The sequence below is a fragment of the Clarias gariepinus genome, chromosome 25 (assembly GCF_024256425.1).
Source record: "Clarias gariepinus isolate MV-2021 ecotype Netherlands chromosome 25, CGAR_prim_01v2, whole genome shotgun sequence".
Taxonomy (NCBI): Eukaryota; Metazoa; Chordata; class Actinopteri; order Siluriformes; family Clariidae; genus Clarias; species Clarias gariepinus.
The window spans coordinates 771248-794062 of NC_071124.1; the positions used below are offsets into that span (position 1 = coordinate 771248).

At 39.9% G+C, this 22815-nt stretch overlaps 1 long non-coding RNA gene across 1 annotated transcript; it reads left to right on the forward strand.

Annotated features, from left to right (window-relative positions):
- The first annotated feature begins 8554 nt into the window (after positions 1–8554).
- Positions 8555–9837, forward strand: LOC128512956 (uncharacterized). The gene is made up of 3 exons (XR_008356343.1): positions 8555–9268; positions 9375–9657; positions 9751–9837. It is a non-coding gene; the product is annotated as an uncharacterized LOC128512956 (long non-coding RNA).
- The last annotated feature ends 12978 nt before the right edge of the window (positions 9838–22815 follow it).

Sequence of the window (22815 nt, forward strand, 5' to 3'; positions counted from 1 at the left end):
CTCCTACCTGTCTCCCTGATCAAATTGGCTGTAGTTGTCCAGTCAACTGAAAGCAGCTCCTAACCACCCATAGCCTGTCTCAACTCCTCCCTGAAGACTACACAACATTCTTCATTCTTCCAACTCTCCTGTGTTGTCTGGCTATACTCTCCCCTACCAACACTTTGCAGTCACTAATCTCTTTTAGATTACAACGTCGACACAAGATGTAGTCGACCTGGTTGCTTCTGCCCCGCTCTTATGTCACCCTATGTTCCTGCTTCTTCTGGAAGAAAGTATTTATTACTGCCATTTCCATCCTTTTTGCAAAGTCCACCACCATTTGTCCTTCTACATTCCTGTCCTGAAGACCAAACCTGCCCATCATATTTTCATCACCTCTGTTCCCTTCCCCAACATGTCCTTTGAAGTCTCCACCAATTACCACTCTCTCACCCCTGGGGATGCTCTGCATCACTTCATCTAACTTACTTCAGAATGTCTTCTTCTCTTCTAACTCACATCCTACCTGTGGGGTATAGCCACTGACAACATTTAACATCACCCCTCCAATATCCAGCTTCATACTCATCAACCTGTCTGATACTCTTTTCACCTCTAGAACATTCCTAACAAACTCCTCATTTAGGATAACTCCTACTCCATTTATTTTTTTATCCACACCATGGTAAAACAATTTGAACCCTGATCCTAATCTTCTAGCCTTGCTATCTTTCCACCTGGTCTCCTGGACACACAGTATATCCACCTTCCTTCTCTGCATTATATCAACCAACTCTCTTGCCTTCCCTGTCATAGTCCCAACATTCAAAGTCCCTACTATTATTTCTAAACTCTTGCCAAATATATGACAAATATTTAGGGCCCACGCTGACATTAGCCCTATTACGTCATATTGTGTGAAGTGTGCAAGTTGTGTGGTGCACCCAGTCAACGATGGCTCTTTGTAGGTCTTAACATGCTCAAAAAACAAACAGGTTGTGCCCACTTGGGCCCACTTATCGTTGCTTGCAACTATATTGTAACACAGCCACATAAAAGGGTTTTTTTTATATGGGCTTTGTACAAGCAGATTTTCAAAAAGAAAGAAAACTGCCGTGCCTGTATGGTTAATGTGTCCCAATAACTTTGTGGTTTGGTTTCAGGATAAAGTCTTGTAAAAGTGAGCAGTGGTGTCACGAGGTCATCCTGATGACATAACAGGGTCAGCGGATCCTGTTAAAAGGATGCCAGGGGAGAAGCGCTACGAAGGATTGATGTAACAACCTGGGTCGCGCGAGAGGCAGAGCCGCGCATAAACTGTTCAGAATGGGCAGATCCGCAGGCTCCTAACACATGGAATTCTGTACAGACAAGGGCGCGAACATTTATACACGCGGTTGCCAGGCAAGGCCGCCGTCAGGCAATCAGCTTGAACAAGCTGCACCTGCCAGTGTGTTTATATAAGGGTCCTGATACCTCGACACTTTGTGTGATCATTTAGGTAGCACTGGTAAGGTATCAGGGCCAAAGACCAAGATAAGGAAAGAAAGAAAGAGAAAGGAAAGTTAGGTTAGACAAAGCACTCGTAGAGTACAAGACAGAGGCAAAGACCCAGCCACTGTTTCCCTAAAACACTGGCATGTGAGAGAGAGAAAGGGAGAGCAACACACAGCAGTTCAGCGTGTGCACTCAGTTTAATAGTGCAAAGCACAACGGAAAACAGTCGCTCTTATTTTGTTTTAGTTTTCAGAGCCGTGTTTATTCTTGTGTAGACAGTGACCGGATCTTAAGTTACCTACTTAAGTCACCACAAAAAAACACATTGAGAGGGGAGTAAGTGTGTTCCTTGCTCTTTCTCTTAAAGAGGACTCCATAGTAAATCTGTCTGTGTGTCCCCCACTTGAAAATTCATCTATGCATTAAATCTTCCTGGTACCGAGCTTAGAATAGCTAACTAAAGTCTTGATACCATTTGATTCGCTGAATCTAGTGAACTTGATAAAATTCAAATTCAAATTTTATTTGTCACATACACAGTCATACACAGTACGAAATGTAGTGAAATGGTTATATGACTGCCAGTGACCCTAAAAGAGAATTAAAGCTTACAATAAGAAATAAATATGAATAAAAGAAATATGATAGAAAAATTTAATAGAAAAATTTAATTAAACTAGGAAAAATAGAACTAAAAATAAAAATAGAAATATGCTAGGAAAAATAGAACTAAAAATAAAAATAGAAATATACTGTACATAAAAATAAAAATATACTGTACAAATTGAAATGTACTGTACAAGAGCATTTAAGAAATTGAGAAATTTTGATATTTTGTAAGAAAGATGGTGTGCAAATATGCATAGAACAAAGTGTCTCTGTGCAAAGGTTATTAAAGTGTCTTTGTGCACTGGTCCAGGATGTAAACGTAAACATGTAGTGCAGATGTGAAGGTAGGTGTGCAAAGTTATTAAAGTGTCTTTGTGCAATGGTCCAGGATGTAAACGTACAACATGTAGTGTAGATATGAAGGAAGGTGTGCGTGGAATTGTCCATAGTGTCCATGGATGTAAAAAGATTGATTGATTGATCAATTGTGAAAAGATTGTGTTAGTTCTGCATAGTGGTGTGGTTGAGAGACCTTATCGCCTGCGGGAAGAAGCTCCTCCTCAGTCTCTCTGTGTTGGCCTTCAGGGAGCGGAATCGCTTCCCAGACCGCAACAGAGTAAACAGTCCGTTGTTGTGGTGGCTGAGGTCCTTCACGATCTTCCTGGCCTTGGTCAAGCACCGCTTGCTGTAGATCGAGTGCAGGTCAGGGAGCTCTGTGCGGATGATGCGCTCAGCTGATCGCACCACCCTCTGTAGAGCTCGTCTGTCCTGCATGTTGCTGTTCCCGAACCAGGTCGTGATGTTTGACGTGGTGCTCAAAGAGATTGGCCAAATGCGTTGCATGGGAGAGCTAATCTTGATCAAGTAAAAAGTTTGGGTAAAAGCTGTGTGTGTTTTGTGATTTTGTGTGTCTTATGTCCTTGTATGCTTTGTCCGACAAAGGGCTGAGATCCGCTGATATTTTAGCAACATTGTTGTGTTAAATGTAGTAACAACTAATCTTGTGCCCCACTCTAATGAGTGGAGTCGAGGTTGTTCAGCTATAAAGAGCTAACTAGTATTTTTCGGTTGTTCAGTGTTAAATGCGCCAATGTTTCACAGAGGACCCATAACTGTGTTGAACTAGCATGCTTGTTTAAGCAGTGTATGTAACCATAGTAACGACCCTGACCCAGAAACCCTAAATAACCTCTTCCAGGATAACTTTTAATTTTGTCGGCCCGAAGACGCTGCAGCCGGGGCCTCCCCGTGAGGCCCGAAGACGCTGCAGCCGGGGCCTCCCCGTGAAGCCCGAAGACGCTGCAGCCGGGGCCTCCATGTGAGGCTTAAGGATGCCGCCTTAAAGTCCCAGCCCCCTCTGCTATGCCTTGGTAGGTCGAGCATTCTGTCACGAACTGGGTGTAATGGCAGGTGTTGATCGCCGTGAGCAGTGAGAGCAGGCACAGAGGCAGAAAGGCTGTGTAATCTAAAAAGAGTCTTTAATGAACAGTAAAACACAAAGTATAAATAAAGACACAAACAAAGGAACAACCAAACTCAAACAACACTTAATAACTTTGTGCTAACAGCGGCTCTCTGGCAGGACACAGGCAAAAGGATGAACACATCCTGTGACGCAACACAGGCAGAGGGAAGACAAACACACCCTGTGGCGAAAAACAGGCAAAGGGAGGACAAACACACCCTGTGGCGAGACACAGGCAAAGGGAGGACAAACACACCCTGTGGCGAGACACAGGCAGAGGGAGGACGCACGTAACGTAACGGGACGCACAAACTATGCGTGGAGCTGAAACTGGACACTAGAGAAAGACGGGAGACGCTAGAGGGAGACGCTAGAGGGAGACGGGAGACGCTAGAGGGAGACGGGAGAGACACGTAACGACTAGAGACAGGAGAGGACCAGGACTAGGGCTAAAGACATGGCAATCAGCTAGGCATGGCTTTTAGCTAAACATGGTTAAGCTGGACTTAACCATGGCAGTTAGCTACACATACACATAGCTAAGCTTGTCTTTAGCCCCAACATGCACTAAGCTACACTTACCTAATAGCTCAACACACACTAGGGAATTGGGGCACAGAAACACAGACGGAGGATACCCAGTGGCTAGGCGAGGCGGCACTCCCAGGCTAAGCGAGGCGGCACTCCCAAACTGGGCGAGGCGGCACTCCCAAGCTGGGCGAGGCGGCACTCCCAAGCTGGGCGAGGCGGCACTCCCAAGCTGGGCGAGGCGGCACTCTAAGGCTAAGCAAGGCGGCACTCTAAGGCTAAGCGAGGCGGCACTCTAAGGCTAAGCGAGGCGGCACTAAAAAGCTAGGCGGCACTCCAAGGCTAGGCGAGGCGGCACTCTAAGGCTAGGCGCACTGGGACACTAGGGGGATAGGAAACACAGAACAGCTAGAGACACAAAGGGGCTATGGCTAGAAGCATGCCAGTTACTGTAACTCAACATAGATTTTAGCTAAACACGCTCCTAGCCAAACACACACCTAACTACTTACCTGACTCTAGCTAAACACACAAGAACACAGGAGGACAACAACCACAGTACTTACATACATGTAGGACAGGACTGAATCAGCTCCACTAACACAGACACACAGAACATACACAGAAACATTGCCAATAAGAGAGCCCAAGTCAACACAACTAAAATCAAAATACAAACTAAACAAAGAACAAAACAGAACAAAATGCCCACACAACTGACAGTGGTGAAACCAAAAATGCTCGACCCAGTTTCCCAGTCTGAACAGCTATTTATAGATGGGTTAATGGCTACCTCGGCTCAGGTGTGCACTCGCATCACCTGACCGAGGTGCCTGCTAGAAAACTGAGTCAGCCAACAAAAACTACAAATAAAAAACAGTGACCTTTGGTGGTGGACCCTTACATATAGCCTATCTCTGTATCTGTTTATTGTTATTTTAAAAAATACATTAAAAAATAAATTAAACTTTAAATATAGAAATAACTGGTAAAATAACCTTTCAGAATAAAACATTACAATAACTCAAAAAAGACGCACTAAAAATGCTGTGTTGTTTTTGTAAACACATTGTTGTTTTGCTTATGTTGGGTCATATGAAATGTAGTGAGTCATTTACAAATGAACACCTGGTTGGGTTATTTTGACCCAGCAACTGGTTTATTCTTTATACTCTGGTTTCTTCAAATGAGAATGCGCTCTGCGCATAACGCCGGCCCAGTGCAGCCTTGGAAAGAATTTTTAAAAGTGGGCTATTGTTGTTTACTTACAACATTAGTTAATTTAATTTAATTTAAAAGAGGTTTGGCCTCAGGATTTTAATTTGGTATCTTTAATGGTAATCCATTCCAGTGATTAAAAAACGGTAAAAATGTGAATTTTGGAATTCACAGATGCTTAGTGGCCCGAGCACAACGTAATAATCTTTGTATGATAAAATGACTCGTGGCATGAATTTACACGGAGCATTTTGATCAAAGGGGTGATTAGAAGGGGAAAAGTAAACAACATAGCACAATGCATGTATGTAAATGGCTGAAATGTGGTTGTGAATAAACCTTCAGTTTCAAACAATCATTCAATAACATGATAATAATCAAAAGTAAAATAGTATTGTTCTTTTTGCTGTTTATGCCCACCATTTAATAATTATTTAATTATTAATAATTAAAGCTGCCCATATCGCGCGCGCTTTCCATTTGTATATGGAACCAATATAGTTATAGTATAGTATATCGCGGCTAGAATTTTGTTTTACTAAATAATATTATTCCAGTATAAGCAGGACCTCTTATTTCTATTTACTTTAGGTTGTTGTTCTTGCAGTGTGCGCTTTGCAATGTCAGACACATTAAAATGCAAATAATACACCCTCCCCAGGTGTGAATCAGCTGTTCTCACCTTTACACTCTGAGAAACTAAAATGCACCCCTCCTCACTGTGCTAGTTTCAGCAAAGTGGAGGATCTTGGATCTTGCTTCAGGCCTCTTCCTAAATTTGTTTAATTTTAAAATCATCGGGATTTTACATTCTAAAATTGACATTGTTACCGTTTTTAATCCTTGGAATGAGATTTTTCTTATCATAACATGCATGTAATTAATCACTCTACACTGTTTTTAATTACTCTATAATGTTTTAATTTTAGATTTTATTAAAAAATAATTAAATAAACCAAATAAATATATTCCATTTGTATTTTTTACTTTGTAAAAAAACATTAAAAATGATGGAAAACAGCAAGAAAACTGAATGGCCATTTTAATAACTCATTGATAAGTTGATGTCTTTTCGTTTCGGCTGTGAGTGGATGCGCTGTAGTAATCCACGTTTCATACTAATTACATAAGCTGATTTTTTCCCATTAGTTTATATAAAAGCAGACATTTTGCTTTCTGTAAGTATATATTTTTCACGTCTGTGAGGCGAGTATACACGGAGTTTCAATTTATTTTCTGACGCGCTCAAGTTCACAGAAACCGAGACAGAATAGCGCTGTATCCCTGTTTGCTTTCATTATTTTACAACATCATAACGTTTTGTCATCATTGTACATGCACTTAAATAAAAGTAAAGTCTTATAAAGGCTATGTAGCTTATATAGGTTTATTATATAGTTTTTGCCCATTAATCTGACAACACCTGTGACTCACACACGTTTTCTGATACACACACCCAGAGTTTTCTGGCTACGCGAGTGTTACACATGATAAAATATAAAGGCTCACTGTGTTAACATTTACTTAAACATAACATTTGCTTAAATTCGATGGAACTAAGAAACCCCTATATTAAAGTTCTAAATTTGTACTGTAATTTTAGTACTGCGATGAATAAATTTGTTTAATGTTTCACTTGTATTTTATAAGGTTTTTGCTGGCGGTGATACAGCGCAACGGGAGTGTTGGGATGTAAAAATGTAATTTGTTAAAATGTTTTTATTATTTATTAAAGAACATTATGATGATCATAACAGCCTACTGCATTTAATTCTTATAATAACGCAAAAACACATCGACATCTGCTGACGCAGTAGCACGGCCTGACAATGTTTTAATTTTGATGGTAATTTATTTATGTTTATTCAGTTAATAAATCTACTACAAATTTAAAGAACACAAAATATAAGATAACGAAAAACATTAATGCGTAGCTTTTATAATTACACATGATAAAATCTAAAGGCTCACTGTGTTAACGTTTACTTTGCTTAAATTCGATCCTTATAAGATTTAATTTAATTTAAATTCTACAAACAGCGCAGCATTTACTTACTTAAACTAAATTGTTTACATAAATCACTAATAAATAGCTCATGATACATACATTTAAACATTTTATTTATTCAGATGTACCTGTTTTACATGGAAAGTTACAGGCTTGTTACTGTAAGGTTTTATAAAGTAGTAAGACAATGTAATCTAATGAGAAGATTCCTATGCTCTGAGAACAGACCCCTCACTGTGTTTCCTCATGTCTTCTGTGGTAACACCTTCTATATCCTGTATCCAGACGAGGAGACATCCAAATGGCTCCTGTCTGCTAGAATCCTTTTGTTTAATCAGGAGAATGCAAATGTATCTCCTCTCACCTGTCTGTCTCCGGGTTCCTCTATGACTGACATGTTAATGATGGTTCTTTTGATGTTCGGGACGTAGCACCGTTTAAATGTGCTCTCTTTGCTGAGAATAAACAGAGATCTTCAGACATCATGCCTGCGTGTGTGTGTGTGTTTGTCTCTCCCGGTCGATCGGGCCCGGACCGGTAAGTGTATCAAGGTGCGGCGGACACAACAAGCTAAAACTCTTCTTCTCTTAGCTTAAAACTTAGCTCGGACATACTTCATCTTCATTTAAAACCTAACAGTTTGGGGGCTCAGTCCGGTCTTCCCTCTCAGAGGAAAAAGTAAGTGTTTATTTTGCTCTTTCTGATTTTTTTCTCGGTCAGGGAAGATTTTGTACTCGTAAGATTTGGTTAAAATACATTTTAAATACGTTATGTTTTCTAAATAAGTTTTGTCTACCGTAATTAATTTTACTCGTCTTGTCTAAAAAAAGTTTTGTTTTCCGGAGCAAGTTTTATATAACTTTCGTCACGTCATGTTTAAAAAAAATATATATCCGCGGTGTTTTAAATTAAAAAAGCTTCGTTGTTGTGTCAGTACCGCCGTGTATTATAGAACCGTTGTTTATTTTTAATAACTAAATTCGTTCCGCGTTTCAAGTCGCGCTTTTAATAACTTGTTAATTCATCTGGTCAACAACAACTGAAATGGGTATGACTGATTAATTATTGTGGAAGTATTTTTGACAAGCGTGCGAACTAGTGTTATTTACAACAGCTCTGCACTTAGTGAAATAGAAACATTACAACGCTTCTGTGGCTAACGTACTACGTCATCAAGCCGCGTCCACGGTTGCTATGGGTTACTAGACGCGGGCGCTGACCCGCAGTCAGCGTGCTTTACAGTTTTTTCTGATTGCTTAAACAGTAATAATGATTCCTGTAGCACAATTTCTAAAATTATTAATAGTTGTAGAAAAACTATTCACTGAGTTTGCAAAATTAAAAGCACAAACACTGCTTTGCACACAGTTTGCACTTTTATAACACACAATTTGCAAATGTATAAATACAATCTAATCCACAGCACTCCTTTTGCAGAACTGTAAACACAACTCAGTACTTTACACACAATTTCCAAATTATCAGAACACTCCTAGTAAAACTATACACATTTATGGACATTTTTTACACTTTTTGTGTAACTGTTTGACCACACTGCACATGTGAAAACAGTTTTATATAATTAGTTCACTTTGCAATCAGCTTGAGCACTATAAATAAGCCACAGGTAAGCTTTCAATGTGGAGAACAATGGAGGGCAGACTGAGAAGAGTGAGAATTAGAGGAGGGCGAGGAAGAGGAAGAGGACGAGGACGTGAAGGAGCAGGTGGAAGAGGAGGAGGACAAAGACTAGGAGGTGAATTTAGAGGAAGAGGACAAGGAGGTGAAGAGGAAGGAGGAAGGATAAGAAGAATCAGAATTCCTGAGGACATCAGAGCAACAATAGTAGACCATGTAATCAACCATGGAATGACCCTAAGGGAAGCTGGCCAACGGGTTCAGCCTAACCTCAGCCGCTACACTGTAGCAAGTATCATAAGGACATTTCGAAATGAGAATCGGTTAGTACAGTTACTTCATACTACAGTAAGTTTTCTAGTAGCACCATACCCTAATGAAAAACAATACAGTACTTGACATGTAAAAACTGAATTTGTTACTTTACAGAGTTGCTAGAAATCCAGCATCTGGGGGCAGACAAAGAATGTTCACTGAAGAACAAGAGACTCATATAGTCAATATGGTGTTGGCCAATAATTCCATTAGGCTGCGAGAAATACAGCAGCGCATAATAGAGGATACCATCACATTCCAAAACATAAACAACGTGAGCATCTCTGCATTATCTCGTGTACTGGCACGAAATAGAATAAGAATGAAACAAATTTACAGAGTCCCTTTTGAAAGAAACAGTGAGCGCATAAAACAACTGCGATATGAATATGTTCAGGTAAGCTATAATATCATTGGTACTGAATGTGGAAGTCCATCCTGTAGTGCTGTGTATGAACCTGCTGTGCTGCATTTGTTTTGTCTTTTCCAGAGAGTGATGGAGCTAGAGGCAGATGCCATGGGTCATGAACTGATTTATGTAGATGAGGCAGGTTTTAACCTAACTAAAACAAGGAGAAGTGGCAGGAACCTTATTGGACAACGTGCTATAATCAATGTGCCAGGACAGCGTGGTGGTAATATAACTATGTGTGCAGCTATGAGTCAAAATGGTGTTGTGCACCATCATGCAATCCTGGGCCCATATAACACTGCACACATTATTACATTCCTGGATACCCTATATCATACACTCACTAATGTTCAGAGAGCAGAGCAGATGAGATATGTTATCATATGGGACAATGTTAGCTTCCATAGGGCTGCTTTGGTCCGCAACTGGTTCACAGATCACCAACTCTTTACTGTACTAAACCTCCCCCCATATTCTCCATTCCTGAATCCAATCGAAGAATTCTTCTCTGCCTGGCGCTGGAAGGTCTATGACCGTCATCCCCATCAGCGCATGGCTCTTTTACAGGCAATGGAAGAGGCATGTGAGGATATTGACCAGGCATCATGTCAGGCCTGGATACGGCACTCAAGAAGATATTTTCCACGGTGCCTTGGACAAGAAGACATTGCTTGTGATGTCGATGAAATTCTGTGGCCGGACCCAGAAAGACGACATGTTTGATATTTTTTCTCTCTCTCTCTTTCAGTGAAATTGTATGTTTTTTTGTGCTTCGTTTTGATATGTATGAATAAACATTCATACTTACAGTAAGTAAAATTTGAATCCTTGTGTGTTTGTATGACAAAATTATGTCAAAAGTATTACTTCAAATTCACCTACCTTGTGCACAGAGAAAGCAAAAGCCAGATGTGTTTTTTATTTATACCATCAGTGTGTAGTTGGCACTTTGTGTGCTTATAAATATGATGGTTAGTGTTAACTGTTTGGTACAAAAATACCATTTTTACAAAGGTTTGTAGAGTTAAACAAGATGTATACTCTTTTGCAAGAGAACTAAAATGTTTTGATAATTGGGTGAAAGGTTTTCTTATTTGTGTGTAGAGTTTTGCAAAAATAGCCAATAGTTACAAAAAATGTGCTTAAGCAATCAGAAAAAACTGTAACTGTATGCGCTGTAACGTGGTCAGAATGCCGAAATGGGCAAATTTACATTCAGATGTTCTTTTGTTTTTCATGTGGCTCTTCATTAAGATATTCATGATAACTGTTGGCTTGCTTGTGGTTAGCTTTGGCATTATTCCAGGTAAAAAAAAAAAAAAAAAAAAATCCATTAGGCACTAAATGCAACATTTTGATCTATTGTAGTATTTTTAATTAGAGTGTTCTATTACTAACAGTAAGTGTGCTTGTATTGCTTTGTCGCCATGCAATGTCCGTGCTGAAGCAACATCTGTCTGTTAAGGTTATAATCTACATGTGTACATATACTACATACAAGTTAAGTGCTTAAAATGCAGGTTTTAACACGACGGTAATCACGAGGGACTGTGAATGCATAGAGCGTGTGTGGATTGTAACTTTGATAGTTGTTTGGCTAGTAATATCTGGAGGGGCTTTGCTCATTGATACTCGTGTCTAGTAGGTGGCAGTGTTACACTGTTGTGCTTTGTTCCTGGTACTAACTTGGCCTAGCTAATGTTGTGCAATGTTGTCACTTGTTTGGAATGTTACAAACTGAAAATCTAGAGTGCTGGAATTTAACAAATATTGAAAGCAGTTTTGTGTGAAAATGAGAGTCCACACAGAGAAAAGTACCAGGAATTATCTGTGCCAGAAAGTATAAGCAAGTACGGATAGAAAGGTTTATAGAATTGTTGTGAAACCAGCAGTGTTGCATGATTTGTAGACATTGGTGCTGATGACAAGAAAGGAAACAGGGCTGTAGGGGTGGAGCTAAAGATAGTGCAATTTGCTTTGAGAGTGACAAGAATAGACAGGATTTGGAATGTGTATATTGGAGGAACAGTGCAAGTAGGGCAATTTGGAAAGAAAGTTAGAGAGGCCAGATTAAGATGCTGTGGACATGTGCATAAAAGGAATAAGGACTTTATCTAGAAGTAACTGTTAGAGATGGAGTACAGGCAGAAAGAAGATTTAGAAAATTTTTGTGTACATTTCAACAGTTTTAAAACAAGTTTTCCATCACACGAAGTGTAGCCACAGGACATTTTAATTTGTTTTTGGGTTAATAGATTCTGCTCGTCAATTTAAAAAAAAAGAAAAAGAAACATAATTAATTAATAAAAAAAAAAAACATGAAAACAAATAATTACATTAATAATAGTAATGATAATAATACATTAATACTGATAGATAAATATTTTTGTTCACCTGCTACACCTGAAATTAAAAAGGTTGCATTTATTAGTTTTCGTTCCCTTTTATAGAAAAGTCAAATTAATTTAAATTCCCTTCGGTAATTTAAGGGGGCTAGTCCAATAGTAAATTGCCGTATATTTGAGGTATATTTTGGGAGGACAAAAAAAAATTAAAAAGAAACTTTATGCGTTTTAATTTGTTTTTGTCTCGCGTTGTGTTTGACATTACTCGCGTTGATTTATTGATTATAAAATTACAGCAACTGTAGCGATTGTGGTTAATTGAAATAAATAGGTACAACTAAGTTTTTTTAACTAAAACTGAACCAGTGTTGTTAGCAATAAGCTAAAAACATACACAGTGCTGTCGTCGCAGAGTAACTACGTCATCAAAACCGCGTCCCGTTAGAGGAGACGCGCTCCTTCGGGGATGTTTTTAAAGTTATACGTTCGCTAACTTCTGTTGTTTACGTAATTTATGCATTACAATATTAGTAATTTAGTGAGGCATTTGTAGCGTGCACTTGTTGTATAAGCTGGCCCTGGCGTAGAGGCGCGTGGCTAGAAAATAAATACATTAATTGGTTATAGCCATATTCCTTAGAGTGTTCTTTGGAACAGGGAGCGGCGTGCAGTTGCAGTTATACACGTGGGAGGTGCATGAGTTTTATTGTCTCCCTGACGTAGAGGCGTGTGGACTCAGCCCGGCGCACCTGAGGTTCATTTTTCTGAGAGTGTTCTCAGAAACAGGGTAGATTGGCCGAATGCCTTATTAATTCACCATATTGGTATTTGATAAATGTGTGAATCATCTCCAAAGGTGTAGAGGCACGTGAGATTTGAAATAAAGTCCATATTCCTGGTAGTGTTATCAGGAACGCGGAGATATTGCACATTTTTGATAATACACCTATAAATTACAGTATTCTTCAGTTTTAAATATATACTTATTAATTTACTATTGTGGTATTTGATAAGTGTGTGAATAATCTCCAAAGGTGTAGAGGCACGTGAGATTTGAAATAGAATCCATATTCCTGGTAGTGTTATCAGGAACGCGGAGATATTGCACATTTTTGATAATACCCTTATAAATTACAGTATATACTTATACACTTTGTTCGAACGTCACACTACCTGTAAGGAAAATGAATAAATAAATTTTAAAAGGTATATATTTTAAAATAATTCAATGAAACGAGCTTAACGTGTCCGTAATTAAACCCGATCATCTTAAGGTGTCCGCCTAACTTTGATACACTACAATTTACCAACAATCAAAGCATGCTTATGAAATTATTACATGTGTGCACACAATGTAACAACTGCAGTAACAAAAATAAGTAAGTAAATGGATTAATTCTTGATTGAGAAATAACCAACTATTGGCACAAGTTGGATCCCAAATTATGCAGCGTTGAGCTCTGCTGCTCCAAATTCAGCACAAGCCTCGGCTTGGGAGCTCGTGACCGAGCGATGTGCACTCCTGACACAGACAAAGAACTGACTGACTGACTTCAACTAATATTCAAACTAACACACCTAACATGACAAACATTAGTACAGATTGTATGTGAAAAAGATTCATGTCTTCCATGTTGTATATGACTGTACTCTTGTTTACCCATAACTATATTGCTTTTACAGAAAAACAGCAGCAGCAAGATTTAATCATAATTTCCTCAACAGAACAAAAGTACACTGGAAGGAATCAGGCCGCATAACAAATCGTGACAATGTGTGATGCCATTAAACAACCTTCTGTTTTATTTTAGATACAGAAATTCCATTGGATCAGCTGATGGTTGACTTTACTGTGTCCAATGAAATTTATGAATGTTGTTTTATCTAACCAAAGGCTTTCTCATAGCAACATCAGACAAGGAGGAATTCGGGAACAATTCATCAGAGATATCGCTAAATCACCCATATGTAACTCTAATCTGAGATTTTACTAATTCATATGCTGATACGTGTCTTCTGTAGTGAAGGCTTAAAGGCACGGGCCCATAATGAAGTGCTAGTAACCTCTCTTATGGGCTCCAACTGACTCTCTACTATACGTAAAGTATCTGGGTCGAAGAAGAGATCAGCTTGGAAGATGACTTGGATGTTTTGGACACTGATTTTCCTCACCTTACCTCATACACATACAGTACACACTACTGTAATAGTCTGAAAACACACATGGCAGAATTGTACACACATTATAGACTGTATGAAGTTATGATTGGCACCTTGACATGTTATATCTGATGTATGAAGTTATGATTGGCACCTTTACATGTTATATCTGATGTACAGGTAGATTAGTCAGACTTGAAGTCTTTTACTCTCTCCTAGTCAATTGTGGAGAGAGATGTTTGGCTACATGGTCTGGGGAACTGGTTTTGAATGGAGTCTATTGATAAAAGACCAGAAGGGCTGGAGATGGCCTGCTGAATTCTTAAACGGAGGTTTGAAGTTCAGGGCTCTGTCTCTAGAGGTAAATATTACACTTACAGAGAGGAAGTTCATTATCAGTTCCTGTAGCTTAATAGAACCACAGGCGTCATGAAAACACCACAAAAGGGGGCATATCTTCTCATTTCTTTACACAAGCACAGGGTTTTGATTAGTTAAATTTTTATAATTTGATTTTGTAAATATCTTCTATGCCATAAACTGTAGTAAATTCTGTTAGAATTTAAGGGGGCACTGTAAGGTTTTATAAAGTAGTAAGACAATGTAATCTAATGAGAAGATTCCTATGCTCTGAGAACAGACCCCTCACTGTGTTTCCTCATGTCTTCTGTGGTAACACCTTCTATATCCTGTATCCAGACGAGGAGACATCCAAATGGCTCCTGTCTGCTAGAATCCTTTTGTTTAATCAGGAGAATGCAAATGTATCTCCTCTCACCTGTCTGTCTCCGGGTTCCTCTATGACTGACATGTTAATGATGGTTCTTTTGATGTTCGGGACGTAGCACCGTTTAAATGTGCTCTCTTTGCTAAGAATAAACAGAGATCTTCAGACATCATGCCTGCGTGTGTGTGTGTGTTTGTCTCTCCCGGTCGATCGGGCCCGGACCGGTAAGTGTATCAAGGTGCGGCGGACACAACAAGCTAAAACTCTTCTTCTCTTAGCTTAAAACTTAGCTCGGGCACACTACATCTTCATTTAAAACCTAACAGTTACTAAATGATTTACTCCGATAAAGAGCCACATAAGAACAGTGGCAGCTGGCACACCTAAAAATAAATGCAGGATTATTTTTTATAGTCTAAATAAAAATGCTTTTATAAATGTGGGCTATTGTTATCTACTTCAAATAATTGTTAAATTAATTTAAATTAGGTTTGGGCTCGGGGCGTTGAGCATCGTGATCCTGCCCTTAAATTAGACGTAATCAGCGCTCAACCGCACGCATAATGTTTTCCAGAGCGCACCAGCAGTAGACTAATAATTATGAATGCTTTGGGAAAAACAGCTAGGAAACTCACCCTGACCATTTTAATAATTCATTGAAAAATTAGTGATTTCTTTGGTTTTGGCCTGAAGCCATGAAGGTGATCATGTCATCTTGTCGTCTCCGCACAAGTGAGCGCGCCTATAATTCATTTTTCATACGATTTGCATAATCTAAAAATTTGTTTTTCATTTGTTTATATAAAAGCAGACATTTTGCTTTCTATAAGTATATATTTTTTATGTCTGTGAGGCAAGTATACATTTATTTCAGTTAATAAATCTGCTACTAATTAAAAGAACACAAAATATAAGATGACACAAGACCCTACAGTTTTTTTTCTAATTACACATAAAATCTTTAAAAAATTTACATTGCTTAAATTCGTCCTAAAAATATTTAATTTAATTTAAATCATAAATTTGTACTGTAATGTTACTATTGTCATTATGAATTTGTTTAATTACTATGTTTCACTTGATTTTATCTGCTACTACGTGCGGCTCTTGACGAGCTGTGGCTCATTAACACTAGAAGTCCCAGAGAGCAGCCATTTGGCTTTTCTACCTATAAAACCTGCAGGACAGCCGATGGGCTGGAAGGCTTTTAGCTAATATCCTTAATCACCTGTGAACTGATGCTTTTGTTATGTAAACAAGGTGGGGCCATGCTAAGCCACTTCAAGGAAACTTGTGTTTCACCTTGCCATCTTATGGGGAAATCAACACACATGGGTGTTTTTCCTTTGTTGCTGAGATTTATTGATAAAAACAGTACAAAATATAAAATAAAAGAAAAAAAACATTTGTACACATATTTACAAATATTAATAAGTGAGTGGATACATTTCAGCAATCACTCACAATCCTGGCCCTGCCATGGTATCTCTAGTCTGCATTTGCCACATGTGTATCTGTAGCAGTAAACACATCGCACAGTGGCATGACTGTTTCATGCATTGGTGTTTGACCTGACGCATGGCTCTTTTTCCAGGGCTAGGTGTGGAGGGTTGTGTCTAAAGCAACTGTTGTTTTCTTGCCTTCTTTACAGCCATATGAGAGTTAGCCAACTCTCTTGCAAGCTCCACCAGAAAGTCCACCTGTCTTTCCTGCGTCCTGTGCATGCTTGATACAGCACATGTGCATTCATTGCTGCCATGTTAATCATGTTATAGAACACGGCAACTGGCCAGCGCCGTGTTCCTGTGCGGACAGTGTACTCCCGCACCATCTGGTCCATCACATCCATGCCACACTTTGTGGTGTTGTAAAGGGTGACAGTGTTTGGCTTCCTTTTGGTGATATTATCGGTCTGAACCACGCTGTGCATGCTCCTAAGAATATAGATGGTCTTCTTCCATTTGGGCGCATACGCCATCAGCATGGCAGCAGTGGTTGAAAACACCTAATAAGTAAGATAAATTGATATTTTCATAGCACACACAATGACACACTTGCAGGTGTTGATTCTAAAAATTAGAAACACAAACATAGAACCACAAAAGACCTGCAACATACCTGAGTGGTGAATTCATTATGATCTGAGTGTCTAGCAGATTGAGGAATTTCCCGGCGAATCTTGTTGACTTGGATCTTGGGTTTGAATGGTCGCTGGTGGCCTGTTTGTTTGTGTGGGGGAGGGAGGGCTGCTAAAAGCAGAGAACTTCCTTTTGTGTTGAGGTGGATAAAATCTCACTGCACATAGCCTACTTCAGTGCCCTCAAGAATTCTGTGGTGTACGAACCTCCTTTTCAAGGAAAGAAAACGCAGATAGCGACTAACCCTAACCCTAACCCTAGTTGTATCTTTTTATTTAGGAAGATATTTCATTTTCATTTTTCATATTTCATATTATTTCCTATTGCATAGGAAGAGTGACAGAAATATCTATTCTACCTTTTTTACAGTTTCCACTTTTTGTGTGGGCAGGGTTAGGGTTAGCTAGTAACCCTAACCCTAGTTGTATAAATTTTATTTAGGAAGATATTTCATTTCAAATTGTGACATAGGGGCAGTTCTTTTACAACGTCATGGCACCCCAGGTAAACTCTACCCATGTGCCCTTCTCTCTAGAAAGCTAACACCGGCAGAACAATTTTGATGTGGGAAATAAGGCAGCATTAGAAGAATGGAGGCACTGGTTGGAGGGAGCCAAGTACCCATTTCAGGTAAGCACAGACCACAAGAATTTGAGTACATTAAGAATGCCAAGAGGCTAAACCCCCAGCAAGCTCAGTGCTCTATCAAGAAAGTACGACCCAGTTGACAGACCCGGTGACCCCGAACAAATCCTACCACCCTTTGGTATTATTACTTACATTCGTTGGGACCTCATGGAAGAAATCCAGCAAGCCCAGTAAGATGACCCCACCCCTCACCCCCACACAAACAGTATGTTGAGAACTTGAGACAAAGAACCATAGAGTGGATCCATACGTCCCTGAGTCACCCAGGCATATACAGAACACCAAGGCTGGCACAAAATTCATTTGGGTGGCCAATGCTCAACGCTGACGTTACAAACTTTGTTAAATCATGCAGGATTTTTGCCCAGTCCAGGTCCCTTAGACAGCTTCCCAACCCCTACCAATTCCACAGCATCCATGGGCTCACCTAGCCATAGATTTCATCAATTTCCTTCCCAGTTCAAACAGCTTCACAACCATCTTGGTCATCATTGATCAATTTTCTAAATCGTGTCCATTAAAGGACTTGCCCACAGCCACAGAGGTGGCAGAAACCTCATTCCACACCATTCCAATGCATTCTGGGGTATCAACCACCACTGTTCCCCTGGTCTGGTGATCCATCCAATGTCCCAGAAGTCGACAATTTGATCAAGAGAAGTTAGAGATATATTAATATGTATTAGTTGTGTGGTGTACCTGTGCTGTGATGGCTTTTTGTAGGCCTTAACACACTCAAAAAACAAACAGGTTGTGCAGTTGCTTGCAACTATATACTTTTTCCCACTATTTTGGGCTTTTGGGGGGTCTCACTATGCTCAAAAACATGACGTTACAAACTTTGTTAAATCATGCAGGATTTTTGCCCAGTCCAAGTCCCTAAGACAGCTTCCAGCTAGATTTTTACCATGTTACCCTGCTGTAACCCTGTTCCCTGAAAAAGCAGAAATGAGATGATGCGTGAAAATGCTATGAAAACGCTCTTTGTGCGACCGGTTGTTGAAGCATGTGTGTCAAACACAGCAAAAATTTTGGCTTATATACCCTCAGTCAGGTGACGTCATTTGATTAGGGGCATCTGGAGGTTCTAAATAGGCATGAAACTGAAACATTCTCAGGTCAATTTTGTCTAAAAGGACGTCCAGTCACGCATACAGTGCGAAATTGGAGCACAGCATCTCGTTCCCACTGTTTCAGGGAACAGTGTTACAGCAAAGTAACCCGAGATGTTCCCCTTCAAAAGCTACACTCGATGCTGCATGAAAACGCTATGGGAACGAGAATACCAATGCCGCCACACTGCAAGTGTCTGGACCCCCGAGGTTGTGTAGTGTGCGCACAATAGCCAAGGAAGTCTCAGACATAACTTTAAGATGCTGGGGTGCTGTGTAGCAGTGACATCCAAACTATAGAATCTGACAAATGTGTGCGGAAAGGACCAACCTGCTGCATCACACATTTGCTGCAAGGGGACACCTCTTGCCAGTGCAATTGATCAGGCAGTTTTTTTGGTCGAATGAGCCCTGAATCCTAGAGGCGAAGTGTGACCATGCGCCTCATAGGCAGGGGCAATAGCATCTCTCACCTAATGTGACAATGTTTGTTTAGTGGCGGCCGCCCTTCGGCTGCGGCCCATAGCATATAAGAACCTGCTCTGATTTACGCCACTGTTTAGCGCAGTAAATGTACTGTAAATCTGAAGAGCACAAACTGGACACAGTAAGTAAAGTCCTTCCTGCTCCGCAGCTGTAAATAGCAGAGGACAGAGGCTTCGAGAACATCTGGGTGCATAGTCGAGAATGGAACCTTCGGAAGATAGAGTCATTGTTTCGAGGCAATTGATGTGCCACGCGAAAAGATGACCTCTTCAGATCACTTGGGCTGAATGGCCATCTAAGACCGGACCCCAGCCCATGAGGGAAGCATCTGTTGTTAGCAGTTTGCGACGGCAACACGGACCTAGAGTGGGACCCAGAGCCAAAAAACAGGGTCTGAACCACATATAAAGGGTACGAAGCACTCTGCGTGTAACCCTTATTGCCTCAGGGGATTGGCCCTTGGATGAAATCCCCTGGCTTTTAGCCATAGCTGAAGTGATCTCATGTGCAGAAGGTCCAAGGGTATCACCGTGGAAACAGCTGCCATGAGACCTAACACTCTCTGAAAGTATTAAAGGTACTTTCTGGCCTAGCTTGATCTATTTTAGGGTATTGAGAATAAATTCGACACGCGCAGGAGACAGCTGTGCCCGCATTGCGGTTGAATCCCATATGACACCCATAATATGTCGTACTTGAGCAGGAAAAAGAACGCTTTCCATGGCATTGAGTCTCAATCCTAAGAATTGAAGTGAGCAAGGATGACATCTCGATGTCAAAGCGCTAGCTGCAAAGACTGAACCAGAATCGGCCAGTCGTCTGTGTAATTCAGGATACGGATGCCCGGATCATAGAGCCAGGGCTGCATCCGTACATTTTATATATGTGCGGGGTGACATGGCTGGGCCTAATGGAAGGACCCGATACTCATAGGCTTCGCCCCCGAAAGCAAACCTAAGGAACCTCCTGTGTTGTGGCAATATTTCTGTATGAAGATTTTTGAATAGTTAATAATAGTCGAACGCGTACACCTCGATTTGCCGTAAAAAATAAAACAAATACAAAAATAAATAAAATCCCCCAAATGCTTAAAGTTAGACGACAGGTTTCTGTCGGGTGGCCGGAGGAGGGGTTATTAGAGGTGGTGCTCATCACAGAGAAGCTCGCTCATCACAGAGGAGCGCTTTGAAGTGAATGTTTGTATCTCTGCAGATGCGAGATAGAAAGTTACTTCCGCTCCTTCAAAAGAAGCGCCGGAGCGCGCTTGAAAAGTGGACGGTAATCCCCTGGCTTTTAAAGGCTCATAATCCGGAGAGAGAGAGAGAGAAAAAAGGAAGATTCTGTCACGTGCGCTTCCGCCAGATATGCACGCGAAAAATGCGTCGCGGCTCACAGTTTCGTTTTAAAGACGGCGAGCCGAGCGCAAGGGACTTTAATAGGGAGAAAATCGCCACGCTCACATGCTCCCTCAAGCCTGAGGATAGCGTGCTCTTCCCCCAAACACTAAAAACAGAAAGCATGGAGACCGTCTCAGCGAGATATTCTTTTACACAGAGGGACGGCACTCGTGTCTAACTGAAAGTAGTAAAGCTGAAAGTTTGAATCATTTCAATAACTCGGTTCTTTGAATCTTTTTCATCAAAATGATCTAATCTTTTAGTTTTTTTCTTTTTTTGTTTAGAATTTAATTTTTTTTTTTTTTGATTTTTAATAAACAGACACCCAACACGTCTAAATAGACAAATACAGATAATAAACAGAATGAGCAGCTCATTCTGGTCCGAATCGTTCTTTCTTTTAAATGTGTTGCACTGCACAGCTTCTTTGGGAGTCACACAACAAAAGAACGAACGACTAGGACTAGAAGAACTGTTCAATTTTGTTTCCTGTGTACTGTACTGCATAGCATTTACAGATGGTACTCAAGCGGTATTCTGGTTTTACCGCCACGCCTCACAGTGGCGGCATTTGGGTTTGTGCATTTGCTGGCTTTTACCGCTGAGTGGCGCTATATAACTATAGACTCACGCCTCAGGCATCAGTTCATTCTCTCAAGGATTAATGAGCCACAGCTTTTTTAAAGCTGCACGTAGTAGCGGATAAAATCAAGTGTAACAGTGTAGTTAAACAAATTTATAATCACAGTACTAAAATTACAGTACAAATGTGGAATTCTAATTAAATTAAATCTTAAACACAGTAAGCCTTTAGATTTTATTATGTGTAATTAGAAAATCTACGCGTGTATGTTTTTTGTCATCTTATATTTTGTGTTCTTTAAATTTGGAGTTTATTTATTAACTGAAATAAAAGAAACTAAATAACCAGTACTAAAATTACAGTACAAATTCAGAATTTAAATGAAATATAAGTGTTTCATAGTTCTACTGAATTTAAACAGAGTAAATGTTAACACAGTGAGCCTTTGTATTTTATCATGTGTAACACTCGTGTAGCCAAAAAACTCTGGGTGGGCATCAGAAGTAGGTGTTGTCAAATTAAGGGCAAAAACTATATAATAAAACTATATAAGATGCATAGCCTTTATAAGACTCTACTTTTATTTAAGTGCACCCACAATGCCAAAAAAACGTTATGATGTTGTAAAAAAATGAAAGCAAACAGGGATACAGCGCTATTCTGTGTCAGTGTCAAATTTTAGATTATGTAATTCGTATGAAATGTGAATTACTTTTGCATCCACTGCTGCGGAGATGATGTTATGACATGATCACCTTCTTCACAGCCGAAACCAAAGACATCAACTTATCAATGAATTATTAAAATGGCCAGTTAGTTTCCTTGCTGTTTTCCCTGACGCATTCATAATCATTAGTCTACTTCCGCCGGTGCAGTGTTTCTTAATCCCACCTCCGTTAAAACTGTGTATTCAGAAAAAGGCTCGCCGCGTGAGGTTGTGCGCGCGTGGTCCACTATACAGCAAAAATATGTTAATATATTATGACTGAAATAAAGCGACTAACATCAGCGTGCGCTTCGCACAGCGCTGCAAAGACAGTGCTTATTTAACACTATTCAATTCAATTCAATTCAATTTTATTTATATAGCGCTTTTAACAATGGTCATTGTCCCAAAGCAGCTTCACAAAAAAAAATTAAAGACTTTTTTTTTTTTTTTTTTATTAAAGAAAAGAAAAGAAAAGAAAATATTTGGAAGTGTGTATGTGTAAGAAAAATGTGTCTAGATAATAATGAAATGAATGAATGATGAATGAAATGTCTCTGATGAGCAAGCCAAGGGTGACGGCGACAGTGGCAAGGAAAAACTCCCTGAGATGGCAATAGGAAGAATCCTTGAGAGGAACCAGACTCAACAGGGAACCCATCCTCATTTGGGTGATAACGGATAGAAATAACATCAAGTGTGTTGTGCAGGTGAAAGTTCAATATATCAGAAGTTGAGCGCCGCGCCATTGTCACATACTTATAACGCGATTTACCGGTCATTTGACAGCCTATTGTTTTGAATCGGAAGCTGCCACTGACACACAATGATCGCTAGATGG